General features: G+C 36.8%; 1 protein-coding gene across 3 annotated transcripts in view; it reads right to left on the reverse strand.

Annotated features, from left to right (window-relative positions):
- LOC117412287 (dystroglycan 1-like) overlaps nt 1-17,637 on the reverse strand; it is a 194,225-nt gene that overhangs the window by 22,859 nt on the left and 153,729 nt on the right. Inside the window, exons 1-2 of one of the 3 annotated variants that reach the window (XM_034020518.3) lie at nt 740-799; nt 295-441 (exon numbers count right to left, since the gene is read on the reverse strand). The exons of 1 other annotated variant lie outside the window; for it this stretch is intronic. The gene's annotated coding sequence lies outside the window, so the exon portion shown is untranslated. Of the gene's footprint in view, nt 1-12; nt 259-294; nt 442-739; nt 800-17,637 lie in introns of those variants that run through there. One more of the 3 variants, XM_034020519.3, reaches the window with a different exon arrangement.

Consider the following 17,637-nt stretch of genomic DNA (forward strand, 5'->3'; position numbering starts at 1 on the left):
GTATGCCCTTACCCAGTTCCATGCAGCAAACTGACATCATATTTTGTTTGCTGTTTTGTGTTGTGTTTTTTATTTATTTATTTTTTTTGTGGTTCAAATATACATAAATATATTGTATCCAGCGAGGCTAGGAGGCGCAAAAAATTCTCCCCTTCAATTCTCTCTCCCTATCTACAAATAGAACACTTTAACAGGCAGAGGAGAGGCGGCAGGCTCGACCAACCGATCCCAGAGCCCTGCCACATAGACAAGGAAGAAATACAAGAGCAGAGGATTTGAAATGCAGAGACTAACCGTGTATTTTAAAACCTCCAGTACTAAAAGTGCAACGGCATTGCTGTTGTAAAACCCAGGTCCTCCGCGTCTTCCTTCTGACCCCCGCTGCCCGTGTGTTGCGAGTCCCTCCCGTTGATACGTGCCAGCAAATGATTTAGCGGTACACTGAAAAAGAAAGAATCAGCCGATCGAATAAAAAGAGCAGAAGCAACGGCGGTTGATTATCAGCCCTGCCTTTGGCTGCTTAAAAAAAAAACGAAGAAAGAAAAGACAAGGGCAATCACATGACAGCATTAGCCAAACAGCAACGAGCGGAGACGTCTTGAGCTGTCTCATTAGCTAAAATAGAGAGGATTTTTTTTTGTTCCCACTCCTGCGCGGCTTGTTGCAAGTAGCTTGCTGTCTGAACTGCTCCTTCCCTTCTTTCCTCTTGCTCTCTTTCATTTTTTTTATCTCCACCCACTTTTCTCTTTCTCTAGTTTTCCACCCGCCTATCTTGAGTTACAGGTTACCCGACACCTAGGTATCAAGGAACAAAACGGGGCTGTACCATTGGCATTCAAGAACTAAGTGGGCGGAGGATTGGCCACAGATTGGAGTGTTTAAGACCACCCTTCCCCAAGCTGCCTCCAAAAGCCGTCCCTTTTTCCAATACTTTTCTGTCTGAACAAAATAGCGCCGCACTTTGCCCCCTCCCCTACATGGATGAGAGTCAATTCTGTAACCATATTGGTTCCCATGGCGACCGAACAAAAGTTTTTGTTTTTTTTCATGCTGGTGGAATTTCTAGAAACATTGGGTTTTATTGGCTGTGGTTCAGTGCAGTGATGGGGGAGGGTATGGCGATAGTCATCCCATTGGAAACACTTGTATGGCGAGCAACATTTTAATTGCAATAATAATCCAACGTTTTTTGTTTTTTTTTAATTGCCTTTTTTGCTGTCTTAACAAACAAAAAAAGCTCTACTGTATTAAACCGTTTTTTTTGTTTTAACTTAACTGAGGCAATCCAAGTGATTCCTGCATTATTCTGCTATTCATTTCAGAATATAACAAAGACCTGATTTACGTTGCACATGGTAGCACATAACGGTAGATGTTTTAGAGCAAAGAAATCAAGAAACAAAAAGCCAGGTTCAAGGAAATGTGGGTATTTGACTGAACTTTTATTACGACAAGTTTACATAGTTGAAAGATATAATGTGGTTTACAAATCAGAAACAGGGCATTTAAAAAACATCAGATGGTTGGGTGGACACTCATTTGGTTTAAGCCAGTCAGCGTGGGTCTCAATAGGGGACTTGCAGTTCTCTCAGATTGTAAACAAGGATGCATGGATCTCCATCCAAACGCCCACACTGATTTACTGAGTGGCCCATGGGGGCAGCTAAGTTGCCCATTTTGTGCCTCATTTCCATTCTACTCATTTCCATTTTTACTATACAAAAATGTTCCTGAGGTGGACAAGCTTTGACATCTCAGCTGCTTTATCTCAGGTGAACATCTCAGTGCACATTTATTCAGATCTTGCCCTTATCAATTAATTATTATGTGTTTCTCAAATGATTTTTGCAGACGTTGGTTAAGACACTGTAGACCTGGCGAACACCAAGAAGTGACCCTTTTAACAAAAACAATAAACAAAAAACAAAACAAAACTTCATTCATTTAGAAGTTGGAGTTATCCTTGAAAACAGAATTCCCTTATTAGGCAGCATAGCAAACGAGAGCTTGACATTGGTATGCTTTAAATACATGGCTAGCCAGCATCCGTATCCCATATTACATTTACAAAAAGCTACAGGAAGTTTGCTGAAGTGCCAGAATTTGTCGTTATTATAAGCATCTGTTGATGAAAACAAATTAAATAAAATTGGTTAGAATTCATGTGCAGCATGTGTGGTCGAAGCAGGTTTTGTTGGCAAAAATACATGCTGCTGAACTGAGCTGAACAGATTCGTAAGTTTGTACAATGTAATGAAAACACACACCTTGGATTTTCTAGGTGAGGGTGCAGAATATTTCTGAACCAAGCAACATTCCTGGGTGACTGTGCGTTGCTTTGCAGTAGATAATCACTAAAAGTCTGAACAATTGATCCAAATAGGTGGATATGAAAAACATTTTTACATTCATGTTAGCATTAAAATAATCACATGCCAACTGTTCTAATTACGCTATCATAGGACGTTACTGTCTGCTGTTATGGGGGTCTGGGGACATGATCAGTCAATGTGACTGTCCTTTCCAATGCATTGGATTGTATTTCCTTTCATATCATTGGTGAGCCATTAGCTATGTAGCCCAGATGGAAAATGGTGGCCCTGTTCCTGACAATGATTCGAAGACAACACAAACGCAGTGGGCTGCCTCACATTGCGCTCAGTAATTGAAGGTAACTCACTGCCTGTGTTCTGTTGTTGTTCCTCATGTCTCGACAGCTCAGGTTAAAAATGTACTTAATACTACCTATTCTAGCTCTGACAGTGAGATACTGTCTCTTTGACGTGAGGGAGAGAGTGTGAACCAGCCAGGGCACTGGCAGTCAGTTGATTGTCTTCCCCTGAATCGTTTACCTTAAAGTAATCAATAAACTGCAATTTCTGAATACCGTATAAACTGGGGTACCACAAAGGCAGCCTAGGCTGACAGTCTTAATCAAATTCTACCTTTAATCAAATTTTGTTACAGGACCTATCCCTGATTAGGCTGTTATTAAATATGTGATAGCATTGTCTGCATTAAGGATTACAAAATGAAAGGCTTTTGTAGTAAAACAAAAAAATTTATGACTTACAGTTTTATTAAGCATTCCTTCTATATACACCTTTTAAAAACTGAAAACATGCAGAACATTTGAATTGGAGTTAGGGAATGCTCAGTGAATTGTGGCAAATGTTTGGTATTCAGTAGCACAAAGGTCTGGCCTTACCTGACCTATAACAATGTTCATAGGTTCATTTGAAGTTTGTACCAAAGTGTGTCCCAAAGTGTGTGTGTGTGTGTGTATATATATGTGTGTGTGTGTGTGTGTGTGTGTGTGAAGTGCAATTCATCTTCTCCTGAGAAATGGCTTTTGGGAAATGTCTTTTGTAATGGACAGGGCCTAAATCTATTACTTTATTTATTCAAACCCCTAGACTTCTTGAAAGCAAAACAGAAACCCTTGGATTTGTACAAACTCTCATGTTAACAGAAGGAAGGTTTACTTCACTGCTTACTTTCCTCAGAGGTAGTTTTAGCTGTAGGAAAGCTCTTTGACTACATCATTTCAACTTTGTTACAGCAAAACTAAAATAACATAAGCTTCCATATGGTGTATTTGCAGTGTTAGGGAAGTTGCTTTTTAAAAGTCATTTCAACAAAAATGTACTAGCTGCAGTAATTATTAGTTTGAAAAAATGTATCCAGTTACAGTTAAAGTTACAAATAGTTACTTCTCAGACAAAGCTTACATTTTACAGAGATATTTGTTTTTAAATCGGTTTGGTCAGACTGGAAACATTCTTTGTAGATCCAGCTATCAAACCCACTCCTTTCCTCCTTTGATGAGAATTTGATATGAAAAGCAAGTAAAGTTGATTTGCACTGTTGAAGCGCTTGGTGATTTCCATGTCATGCACAAGCTGTAGTACTTTGTACTTTTTTTTTTTTTTTTTTTTTTTACTAAAAGTAACTACTTTATTTATTTCACAGAAAATGACATCTGTTAACACTGTTTGAAAAAGGAACCATTACAGTTACAAGTTACTGAAAAGTGTAATCAGATTACAGTTACTCCCCAACACTCTATTTGTTACAGTAACATAAAACATTTCTTAATATGGCAACATTGTTTCGAAAACTGTTTGGGACACTACTCTTTTTAAATGGGAAAATCAGGCATGGAATGAAACTCCTTGCCACATACATGTTTGTAGCATTTTGTCTGATTTACATGCACAATGACCCCAGGGCACTCCAAATTATGCACCGATTGTAGGCTTCAGGGGTTATGCAATGAGCTGTTAACAGGTCTTTAGCAGACCGTGATCCCAATATAAAACGAGGGCAAGCATTTGCAATTCACAACAAAACTGTGAAATGGAGGAGACTGGCAGACTACAATGTCCGACACAATGGCATCTTGAAATTCATAACTCTGTCGTAAATAAATGGAATGCTGTTACAGGCAGAAAAACAAATATAGAGAAAAAGAACAACAATAACAAACAAATACAAAATATATATATAAGGCAATATGGTTGTGACTACCATTTTCCTTTGTACTTATTTCTTTCTAAGGCAGAACACATGTAACATTATTATATGGCACTAGTTCCAGTGTTATAATAAAGAAGCATTATATATTGAGTTATAAGTCCTTTTAATAACTGTCACTGTATGTCAGGTCATTTTTAATGTCACACCAATGCAGCCCTCTTGCAATGGGTATATTGGAAAAAAATAAAATAAAACCATTTTGTTAAATTATTATCTCGACAAACTTGTACATTATCTGTCATATTTATTACTAAGCATCGATTCGTTTAGAAGGCTTGAAGTCATCATCATGCTTAATTTTCAGAGCAGTGAAAAGGTGAACAAATTAAGGGCTTATTTTTAAAGTGTTACCTGCTCATTTTACAGAAGTAGAACAAAACAACATCATAGACAACAACTACAGGTTATTGGAGCCACTTCAACCAGTGCTGTAAGTGTTATTGCATTAGCTCATGAAAATATGGTCACCATCCACCTTGAGGAGGGATTTCATCCTTTGGGATAAAAACTGCAGCATTGCACAGGGAATGTCGTTCAGTTAATCAAGTAACTTACATGTGGCTTTTACAGTAATGCACCACAGGGAACAGTATTTAAACAATGTGTTAAAGTTAGTATGGAAAGTGAAAACAAATGTGTGCTTTCCCAAATAAATAAGCATCATTTTACAAAGTTGGAAAACCATGTCTTTGCTGCTACACAAACTCAAAGCAAATTACATTTTAAGAATAAAGCCAACGTTATTTATTTTTTTGTTTTGTATATCTAATGTGAAGATTTTTATAATATAGGTCATCATGCTTTCATATATTTCTACTTTCAAATTAAAAATTATATTGTAACGACCCGGACAATTGCTTTGTTGCATGACTTGTTGTCTGTTCAGTTTGTGTCATTTGTCTTTTATGTTACATGTATTATAAGGGGACAGGGTCACGCCGTTACTTAGCATGGGAGGGGGGAGTGAGCGAATGAGTGGGGAGAATGTGTGTTGCTGTTTTCGGGGGATGCAGAGCATGGATGTGACTGGTTGAAGTTCCAATTCCCCAAAGAAGCAAGTCTTGGAAGCAATCTTAAACACTGGTTAGGAATCAATTTGACTTTCTCTAGTAGCACAGCATTCCAGACCGCAGATGCAGAGCACACAAGTGCACACAACCTCTGTAACCTTTAACCCTTTAACCTCCAACCATTTTTTAACACAGAGCCAAGCAACACAATAGAGTGTCATAAATATGCAAGGCCTCATGCATCTGCCATACTAAGCCTTGTCGAGATTAGTGACGCCATGCATTAGTTACAGTGGGGGGACCAGGGTGGGGAACAGAAGATTCCTGATGCAGACAGAAGTATCAGAAATAAACAATTGTGGAGGTAAAAGGGTTAAAGCAACAATATACATTTAAGGAAATAGGCTAGTCTACTGTGACCTTAAGACATTGATTATAAATAGCATCAAGATTATCCAAGGGAATATGGTATGACAAAAAAACGTTTGATAACTAGATCGTTGCACAGAGTTTAAAAGCAAAGTACGGTATTTTTTTTATTAAATGTGCAATAGTTTTGTCCATTGTTTCCACTTTATTTAGTGTAATTCTAAAGCGGTATCCAAATGGCATTTTTCAGACTATGTGAAATGGAAAATAAATTACTTTCTTCTTCTTCTTCTTCTTCTTCTTCTTCTTCTTCTTCTTCTTCTTCTTCTTCTTCTTCTTTTCAATGATCGCCTTGGTATAATTCACCAATATGAGAAGAAAAAAAAAATTCTGTTTATGGATTACATCCCATGAAATGTGTTATGATTGACTCCCCAGATAGAGTTCCATGCAATGAAGTAAACGTATGCTGCTGAGAATGCAACCTTCAAAGGTCTTGGTTTCCACCCAGCCACCCTTTATGAAATGGAGAATAAGAACATTCCAATGCCATTAAAAAAAAAAAAAAAAAGCAGTTAAGTACCCTACATTACAAAAGGATGAAGGCATTTTCCACAGAATTAAATGCAGGTTAGACAAATTCAGCATCCCTATGTGAGAGGTAAGTGCTGTAACAGAGGGCCTGTAGCTTTCATTTATTTCTGCCCCATTCATTTTTGCTTCAATTGATCTGAGCTCCAAAGAAGCAGTTACCCATTAGATAGGAAGTTACTTTTGTGGTACTATGTCATCTTGTCACAGCACTGTATATCACATTTGCATTTGTTGATCTATTAGAAGCATGGAAGTCACATTAGAAAACATGCAGTTAAAATGGGATATGAGATCTATATTGATGTGTGTGAGTGTGTGTATGCACATGCCTATATATACGAGACAGAGAGTATACATAGGGATGCAAGTACATACATTGCTTCACCTCTAACACACAAAACCAGGACTAGTAAGAAACATACTAGTGTTTTTCAAAAATTCTGCACCCTAGGTATATCATTGAAGAATCAACTATTTTTAACGCAAAGTGTGCAGAAATGCTGTTTGAAAACAAAAAGGCAGGATATAGCACTATTCTGAATATTTCGAAGAGGCTTATCTTTCCGTTACAAAATAAATGTGGTCTCACGTGAGTGGAAACTATGAGTCAAACATGAAGACTATGGGGAGGCTTCATCAGAATGAGAAAGAAAAGAGTAAGCCCCATTATAAATTCAGAAGTAGACTAGTGTTTCCGACCCCTCACCACTCATTCAGTTCTGCCTCAGTCGACAAGTGATGTATTTGTGGTGCTGGACAAGGATGAGGGTAGGGTTTCTACCTGGTGAGGAGGTTAGTTAAAATTCAAAGCAAATTGTAGGTTGTGGGCAGGTGTTACTACTTTTTTTTAAACCTTAACTCTTAGCTTAACTCCTTAAAGACAAGCATAGCCTACACTCATGCTTTAAAGTTGATCAGATCAGAGATTGGAAAACTACAATTTGTATTACAATGACTGCCATATTTAAACTTGGGAACCTATCATATATGAATAAAATGAACATTTAACAATTTTTATTAGTATTAGAAACTTTAAAAAAAAATATCCCACACATATTTTATCAGCTGCCTGGATATGGAGTTTTATGTCCAGATAGACAATGAAATATTAGTTTGTTATGTGGCAATGACAAGGAATAAAGTATTGATCAGCCACTGAAAATCAAGGCCCTCAGGTGTCCTATCGGGGCCCAGGTATATAACCACACGTTATTGGAAGAGACATCAACACCTCAAAGAAACCCACCTGTAACAGCTCTCTTTCAAACAAACTTTCCACAACTCTCTCAATACTAAAATATTTTCTTACAAAAGCTGGAAACTCAAGGACACATTATACAACCACTTAGTAGCAATGCAGGCTGCAACATTTTCCTAGAGGTTTCAGTGGAAAGGGTGCATTTTTAAACTTTCAAGTAAAATAGTGCAACCAGAAATTAAAAAGACTCCACCTGATATGAAGTTCAGAATGCTAGTTATATGCATCTCCTGTTTCTATGAATGCACAGACTATTCTCAGTTTAATTTCCAATTAGGCTATGATATTTGATTCCAGTGATAAATGAACAGTGTTATTATGAGTTTTTGTTTGCTTTGAAAGGTTTTCCTGCCTCAAATAGTCTCTGTGAATTGTAATATTCCTGGCAAAAAAATAAATAAAAATAAAATAAAACTGTGAATTAGAGAAATTTGCTGCAGAACATGCACAATGATCCAGTTAAACTTCCGTTCCACTTAATCTTTCCATCTCTCCGGGTCAAACACACAGCAAATTACAAATCACTTCTTGGAGGAAGTCGATCCCACAGAACATTTGTTTGAAGATTTAATTGCCTAGATTTCACTTTTTCAAATTAAGGATAAATGGTCAGGGTATATATATATATATATATATATATATATATATATATATATATATATATATATATATATATATATATATAACAGAACTCACCTTTTCAAAGCCTATAAGCCTATAATGCTGTCAATGGCAAAACCTTCTGATGCAACGTCCCCAAACACAATTTACAGATTTATCTGGTGTTGAACATTTACTCTACAACTAATATTGTGACTGGGTGTGACTTAATGAACTGGGTGTCAGAAGAGGTTTAATTACTGTGTACATCAGATTAATATCAAAAGGAATGCTTGGGGGCATGTGGCCTCGCCTGGACTCTCTGTTTCATGTTAATTCAAATCAGAGAACTTCAAATCCCAGCAACCCTTCAGTGGAAGGCCTGCTGGTGCCAAAATATTACAGTCAGGTAACTGGACATCAGAGATATCCAATGAGATCGCACAACTGGAGAGGAGTTTATTAAGGACATCAGAAATATCCAATGAGATCGCACAACTGGAGAGGAGTTTATTAAGGACATCAGAAATATCCAATGAGATTGCACAACTGGAGAGGAGTTTATTATGGACATCAGAGATATCCAATGATCTCCTCAACTGGAGTTTCTTATCCCCCGGTGATGAAATCCTGCGGGTAAGGGGATATAGAGGAGGCAGTCGTACAGACATGCATATGTCACACTGTTCCATATATCCAGAGAACCACTCATCCGCTTGTCACAAAACATGGTATTAACATCATTGAGCACAAGTTATTGCAAATATCAGATTCTGGGGATATATAGAGGTGTCTGTCTGTCAGTACATCTGTATGTTACACTTACAAGTTTGCATTTAATTGCAGAATCATTACTCAATGCTAATTGGTTGCCTAAAATGTTCCATTTGTGTTGATATCATCAAGTCAGGCTGGTTACTATAAACCTGACCCAGAACTGTGCTTTATAATTACTATAAAGCATTGTTGTTTTATATACTTAAAAGTCAATAAACAAATAATATATTATCCTCATCCATAAGCATTCTGTGCAGTTACTGCAATTATTATGTTATCTGGTAGAGAATCTCTGCTTAGTATTGGGTTATTTTACTGAGAAGGATCTAATATGCAGCATCAACAAAGCTGAAGTGCAGATATTTGATGTTATTTTACATGACAGCTTAGTCAAGTATGCATCATGTTTAATACATTCCTTGCCCTTTCAAGTTTATTGTTTGAATTGCACTGAATTCTGCATTTTTCTGACCCTTTTTTTTCAATGTCATATTACTGTGTTCTTCCTTTTTTTATGATCGTTTATAAAAACTGTACTGAATCGTTTTACTTGTCATGATTCTAGGTGTTTTAAGTCCCAGTTGGAATGGTAAAGTAGTCAATTCCAATTGTCATGTCATGATGACAGCACAGCATCAGAGTAAAAATAATATCCTGGCTGGTATAAAACTATATATTTACCAGCATGAATATTGCTATAATACCAATAATAATATTACTAAGACTACTACTAATACTACTACGACTACTACTACTACTAATAATAATAATAATAATAATAATATTAAGAAGAAGAAGAAGAAGAAGAAGAAGAAGAAATGTATTCAAATGTTCAAGTAATTGTAGATTTAAACAAATGTTTGAATTGTGTCAACTACATTTTGTAATACTGCAATAAAATCCTGCAGCACTTTATTATAACCATTATCTCATCAATGTAATAAATCATGTGTGAGTTATTACACAATGGTTAAGGGGTGGAGGGGGTGGAGGGGGTGGAGGGTGGGCCTTGTTACAAAGTGCAATACGTATTCAAATCGAAAGGCAAACTGTGGCATAATTAAAGAGTGTTAGTATCTCACAATAGTACATAGTCCTGCTCTCAGTCTTGGGTTTTAGAACTCCCCTTGTTTAGGAATATTAATGATATGGCAAGCTGTCTGGAGTTTGAGCAAAATCTGCTCTGAACTGATCACACTTATCACAGCATGACTACCTTCTGTAGCTTTACTATTAGGAGTTGTTCATGCTGCTATATGGGTTAAATAATTTATTTAACAGCAGCCTGATCGCTGAAACTCCTGGATCCTGATTATTGAAATAATATGCTCACGTAATGATAGTTCTGAAACCCAGGAATGGGTGCAGGACTACTGCGTTTAACCCTGTTTTCTCATCACTGAGAAACAACCTTTGATGTTTAAGTGGTTTCACGAACTGCCAAGGTTCCCCTCATCACATCACATCACATCACATCACATAGCCATCACTGTGTTTGCCCTGATAACACAGACATACATTCCCAATCATTTCTGCCAAACCAGGATGCCTATATGCAAGACAACCACAAAATAACACATGGCAGACAGCTTCTTATTGACACTCAAACACAGTCCAAACCAGCTTTAGACTGCAGGGGCCAGATCACATACAACACAATGTAAAGACACACGGTTCACAAACACTGTAAAACAATTCCCGGACACGATTTCTTGTGTATCACACATTGGACCAGACTTGCTTTGTTTTGCCTCCTGTACAAAGTCACCCATTACATTTGTAAAATAAAAGAAAAAAACAGCTAATGTTGGAACTAGCAAGAGCTCTAAATAAAGATTTCCTCAAGAAGAAATCTCTTACATACAGCTATTTTCAAGGACCATGATGAAGTTATTCCAAAGGGTTCTGCAATGCTTGCTTCACACCTTTTTATTATACTTTACCACAGTATTTATTTATTTACCACAGTATTTAAAGGCAAAGAGACGGTACCTTTATAGGACAACTATAATACAAAACATGTTCATAATCTCACACCATCACCATGTCACACAGTTCCTAAATTATGATAAATGGCCTGAAGTTTTTTTTTTTTACAAGCAAGGCAAGGTAAGCTTTTTTGGCCCCTATAGATTCAAAATGTGCAACAGGAGAGGGAACAAGAGCCTTGTAAAATAAAATCAATTCCTCGCTGTAAAACCTGTCTTGCTAGACATTACAGAGGGGTTAGAATGATCATTGTAACTCATTAGGATCCTCTTGGCCAATCAAAGCTCCTAATTCATAAGCAGTACACTACTTATTATTCTTTTAATGGTCTCATCTGAAATTCTATCACAGACACAAAACCGCAAAGGAGAAGTGACAGTAAAATTGGAACCTTAATGGGAACGTGCAAATTGAAAGAAAAATATACATTTTCTCCTTTAACTAGAGGATTTATTTAAGATAATATGTACATGTCTCTTTTGGTATAAGACAATTTTGTATGAGCTGATGGTTTGCTGTTCTTTTAGTGTTCATAGAAAGAAGTCTTAAAACATCAAAATGGGTCCACACATAGCTGGCAGCAAATATTTGCTTAAAAGCTAAACGGAAACCATGCCAAACTATACTGCCAAACAGAATACCTGACCACAATTTAATAATTACTTTCTTAGGCCTAGAGACAAAACAAAGTAATTAATAATCACTATATGAAACAACACTTCTGGGGAAAAAAAACAAAAACAAACTGGTTTCTTTTTCTTTTGATGTCAAAGCTCATGTTAGCAACACACTAGTTCAAGCCAATTTGAGTACCTGTTTCAGATTGACTTTGGAACAGCGTGACTTGTGTGAGTATTGCAGGCCGTGGGACTAAAGAAATATCAACACCATATAGTTTTGCCTGGTGTTGGCCATCAACATTTTTAGCAGAGTGGACACAGCTTTATACAGACAGTGTTAGAACTGGGATTGATTTGTCTTTTTATCTAGCTTTCCTCTGCCAACTTCCAGACTTATCAAGGGCACTGCCAATTAGTTTAAATTAGTAAAACATTGATTTCCCCACTCAGGTTTTAGCTATCTCTTTTGACATGCATTTGTTTCCATGGCAGTGTGCTAATTATGAGAACTGAGATAACGTAATCGATTTGGTTTTGACAGAATACAGATTTTAAAAAAAGAGGCAGGGGGAGATAGAGAGGGTGAGGTGATGGTATATTGTGCCCATAGTAACAAAATAACAGGATCCTGCAGGAAACAGCTGAGCAAACAACAGTCCGGACAATGGTTTCACAGTTAAGTAATACATTGACTTAAAGTTAGTCATCCAGGTGAGTTTGCTAGTTTTCAACCACCCTAAACTCTGCTTAACAAGGAACAGTGTTTCATGTTAGGTAAAAAAATAAATAAATACATAAACAATCACTAAGTAACATGGGTTAACAGTTTGATGCGAGTATATAAAAACAGTGAATGTAGGCATAGAATTAATTAGGATATTATTTATTGCATTTTACAATTGGTAACAGACCTTGGGCCTTGGAGAAGATGTACCCATGTTTTTATTTGTTTTTAAATTAAGGCTCTACTAAGCAGCGTCTCATTCCTTTCATTTTTTTTATCCTTTTTTTCTTTTAACTACACATTGTTTTTTTAAAAAAATTAAATCCAGATTTTTTTGAATGATTAAAAAAAAAAATTACATTAATTATGTGTTGACTGGGAATACTATACAAATGGGAAAGGTGTTTTTTTAAGTAGAATATACTTCAGTTTTGAGTTTTTCATTTTATTGTTAAAAAAACATAGGATTTTAATTCCAACCTACAGGAATTAAAATAATCAAATTGAATTCAACGTAATTCAGTTCCATAGGATTCCTTTTAAAATCTCAAAGAAAGGCTCCAAATCCTCATAGCTTTTATTTATTTATTCTTATTGGGTTTCCAATAGGGTTTTTTTTTCCATCTAAACTCCTTAAAGACCGGTGACTTGTCTATAGGCTTATCTATGTTAAATGCACCTGAACAGTTGTGTTATCTATCTCTAAAGGAGACAGCAATATGAGTCTTCAACCCCTGCAACAGTAAGCACTATGTAACCATTATGTAACCATTACCTGAGGGCAACACTGATATATCCTTAGTAACCTTAATGGGCACACATTCTCATTCAATATAATAATCTAATTCCAAGATGACAAAGTGCAGCCATTCCTTTGTCATGAAGCATGAAACATGTAGCAGCACCTGCCAACAATTAGCCTGACCGCCTCATTCTCCTCTGCTACAAGCCCCCACACCTTTCACAAGAATGACTTTCATCTGCCCTGTGGCTTAAAAGGTGCTTTAAGTCAGCAGCACCTGTTGATCCCTCCCTTTCCTTGAGCAAAAACGTCCCCACTATCTACAGTATCAGAATGAAGCGATCTCACGACTGCAGACGGAAATGCAGATAAGCATGATTTATAAGGGTTACCTTTTTGCCTCCCTTATTTGCTATTCCTCTGTAACACCTTCAGTGACTTTAGATGGATGGAGAGGTTGGACAAAAATATATGATATGGTGACCTAGAGACAGCCAGGAAAGGACTGGTTTAATGTGTCCAGTTAGCAAGGTTTTTAAATAGTTCTGGAGAGATATGGGGCCATTTCGCAACGCTTGAGACTGCTCCATGTAACATCAGAAATGAAAGTGCTTTTGGATGCTGAAGCAAAGACAGTATGTACAAGCCTTAGTCAAAGTCTGCCACATATACTGTATATATATATATATATATATATATATATATATATATATATATATTGTACTCATATTTTATACAAAACATATCACAGCTGCCATTTGCGAAACAAATTGGTCATGTGAGGGACATCCAGTTTACACAAAAGTTTGGGCTACAGGTATTCTTTTGTACAACCTTTTTTTTTAAATAGATTAGACAAACCCTAATCTATGAGACAAACCCTACAGGGTAATGAAACAGGGAATAAAAATACAAACCCTCCCACCACCACCACCACCACCCCTGTTTTAGATAACTGTGTGTCCTTAAACAAAAAACACTTAAAGAACAGATGTCAGGGATGGGGTAGGGAGGGCAAGAGATGGACAGAATGCCTGTCTGCCAGCTACAAGGACATTACTCCACCTAGATGACCCTATTGATGAGAATGGCTCACAGCAATGCATTTCCAAAGCTATTGCTATAAGGACGTTCTAATATAATTGCAGGCCAAGGCGTAAACATGCCAAATGACACACTGTCCCTTCGCCTTATCTTGCAAGCCAAATTAACAGTCTGTAATTCAGAGCCCTGACTCATCACATAAACCATTTTAAAAATCTTATGGGGATTTTTTTTACCACAAGTTAAACGAACCATGCAGCAAAGCTTTACAAAACTGTCTCTGTGTGATCCTTTATTGGAGATATAAGCAACAAAGATGTTATTCTGCATAATACATAGATATTTATTTAAATCTTTAAAAGGCCACACAGGACTGAATACCGGGATGTGTTCAGGTCACTATTTAATGAAGCTCTAGCACTGCCACTCACTTTCTGCTAGCATTATATTGATAATTAAAAAATAGGATATTAAAGGGATATATTTCCAAATATTCAATTTCTTATCACTTTAATATCCGTTTGTGTGTGTTCCGTATTGTTGCTTCACATCCTCGGAAAGGGGTGATCTGTGAAAAGTGTTCAGCTGCTATTTTTTTTTTTACTGTACTCTCTGGGTAATTATTTTTTTTTTCTTGCTTGCTTCCACAGTAGCTGTTTCCAAGTGACATTTACAGTAGGCCAGGAGCTGCTTGTGTTTATTAATTCTTGTCAGATGTGGTTTACAGATTACAGTGACAGGGCTTACATCAGGCCAGGCATACCTAATCCCCACACATTACTGCTGTGTATTTGTAAATGATGACAGAAAAACAAAAAAGGCCTTGCTGCTGGAGGGTGACAGTGTGGCTTTGCAGCGATTCTGTCAGCTGTTCCTTCAATATAAAAGTTCACCTCGTAAATGTGCATTTTACCAGGGCAATTAATGTCATCAACCCTACAGTAGCAGGAGCAGAAAAAGTAAAATAAGACCTTGTGTGTTCATATACATTTCAAAATACATTTAAAAAGTTAACTAAACAAAACATAAAACTCCACTGAAACATGTTTCCTATTTGAGATTTACACACCCACTTATTTTTTGCTGATTCTGAATTCTTCACGCTATGTGACTTTCCCTAGGAACAAATATCATGGATCATTCTCGTATCAAAAATACACCAACAAGATGCGACAAACTAATCAATTTCATTTTAGACAGCAGCTCTACGGCTGATGGTGGATTTGCTCCAGGAACATTAGTGACTCTAAGAGCATCTACAAAAACACTGGACATGTCTTTGAGAGGTCTAGCATCAATTAATGTTTTCATATTAGCTGCTGCTGAGAGAATACAGTGTGTGTGTATATATATATATACTTTCAAAATGATCCTGCTTGCCTACAAGGCCCTTCATCACACAGGTCCACAGTATCTCTCCAACCTGCTGACCTGCTATGTCCCTGCTCGCAAGCTGAGGTCCTCTGACTCCATCCTGCTTTAAGCCTGATATCTGTTATTAGCTGTTGTCTAAATTTCAGGTTTTTCACTCCATCTTATTTGTTTGCAGCTTAAAATGAATGGCCATGCTCCCATGGAAGAGCACAAGGCCAATAGCAAAAAACGGATATAGACAAACACGGGACCTGATGCTGGAAAAACACCTCACTCCCTTCAAAATCGATAGCAGCGACTGGATCAGTGGTAATTACCCAGACTGCTCTCTGCTCCCTGTAATTGCACTGTGAGGAGAGATGGGCCTGGTGCCATTGGCTACCCCCTCAAGTCTGCGATTTTAAAGCTATCATTGTTCGGATCTGCTGACAGCTTCCTTTCTTTTCAAAATCCCCTGTAGATTGTCATGTTTGTTTACTGACAATGCTGCATCTCCAACTAAAGCATGGGTATAACTTCTGTGGTGACTTAACAATGCAGCCTTTCTACACTGCAACTCAATTCAAAGGCCGAGTACTTGGTTTGTTTGCATACTGCCCTTCATATTGTCGATACACTGTCGCCCATGTAGATTAACACATCTATATTATACCATTATTGTCTTGGCAAAACTCACTTTGCATGACAGGTGGCAGATTACATGCAAACAGGTCATGAATATACAATAAAAACGACAGCTTATGAGTCATCTATGCTACATTTACAATATGACCATAGAGATATTCCTTTTGGGAAACAAAATATATTTAGACAGTGAGGGCCATATTCACAAAATCTTAACCATCATGCTAAGTTTGTGTCTTTTTTTTTTGTTTGTTTGTTTCGTAAAACGAAAAATTAAGTTAACCTCCTGAATTACTTCTTTTTTTTTTTTTTAAAGGCTAAGTGCTTTGTTATATTTTCTTGTGTATTCCCTTAAGTTTTCACAGTTTTAAAATGTTTTTTTAATCTTTTCAGCATATTCTCCTTTTTTGCATTCGTAATTTGCATTTGCATTTTGTTTTCCCTTGCTCTAATTGTAACATAAAGAAACACACACTTCAAAGCTGCCTCTCTTACTGGATCTTTACACATTCCTCTGACAGAATTCTGATATAGAAATTAATTTAAATTAATTTATCAATGTCTCCATCTTTTTTGACCACTGCTATTGTATTTCTGACAAACTCCAAAGGAGGCCATGTGGTTATAGTGCATTTAAACCAAGTCAAACTGTAGTTTGCGTCAATATACTACTCTTTTGCTGCACATTAAAGGCAGTTTATTTTTATGGCTAAACAAACAGAAAAATGAATTTCTCAATAAAGAACCCTTAAAAACATTACTGTACCCCATGATAAAACACAGAAAAGTGATTTAAAGTGTAGTGAAAACATCGTAAGGCTTAGGAAATCATGGTTAACAAAGAATAATTATGGTACCCATTTATAAACTTACCTGGGTAGGCTTCTTAGAATGAGTATAAGCTTAACAGCCCAACACTTTTACAGCTATAATGTTTCTTAAACACTACTTATGAGTTGCTGCCATACCCTATATCACCAGTGTATAATTCTATCAATAATGCATCAGGTATTGCTTGATGTATAGGTATAATGTCATTCTTGTTGAAGAAAATAGGGATGTCTAGAACTAAATGACCTCAAAACTGTTAGAATGCCTGAAATGTTTTGAGGTAATGTCTGAAACGGGCCTGAAGATTTTGTTAAGGGGCTAAATAAGCTTGCTAATGAATGCGGCATCACCTCTGCTTTGACCCAAAGGACATACCAGGGATGCATCACTAGCTTTGAAATCTTGCTTCTACTGAGTGTGGGAATAAACAAGTCATTACATTTTAGCCCACTGTTCGCTAAGCAACTATTGTTATTCAAGTTCTCTTAAGTACTCTCAGGTTGTTTGTTTTTACATTTTCTGACATTAATATGGAATTTACT

Source organism: Acipenser ruthenus, chromosome 16 (assembly GCF_902713425.1).
Source record: "Acipenser ruthenus chromosome 16, fAciRut3.2 maternal haplotype, whole genome shotgun sequence".
Lineage (NCBI taxonomy): Eukaryota > Metazoa > Chordata > Actinopteri > Acipenseriformes > Acipenseridae > Acipenser > Acipenser ruthenus.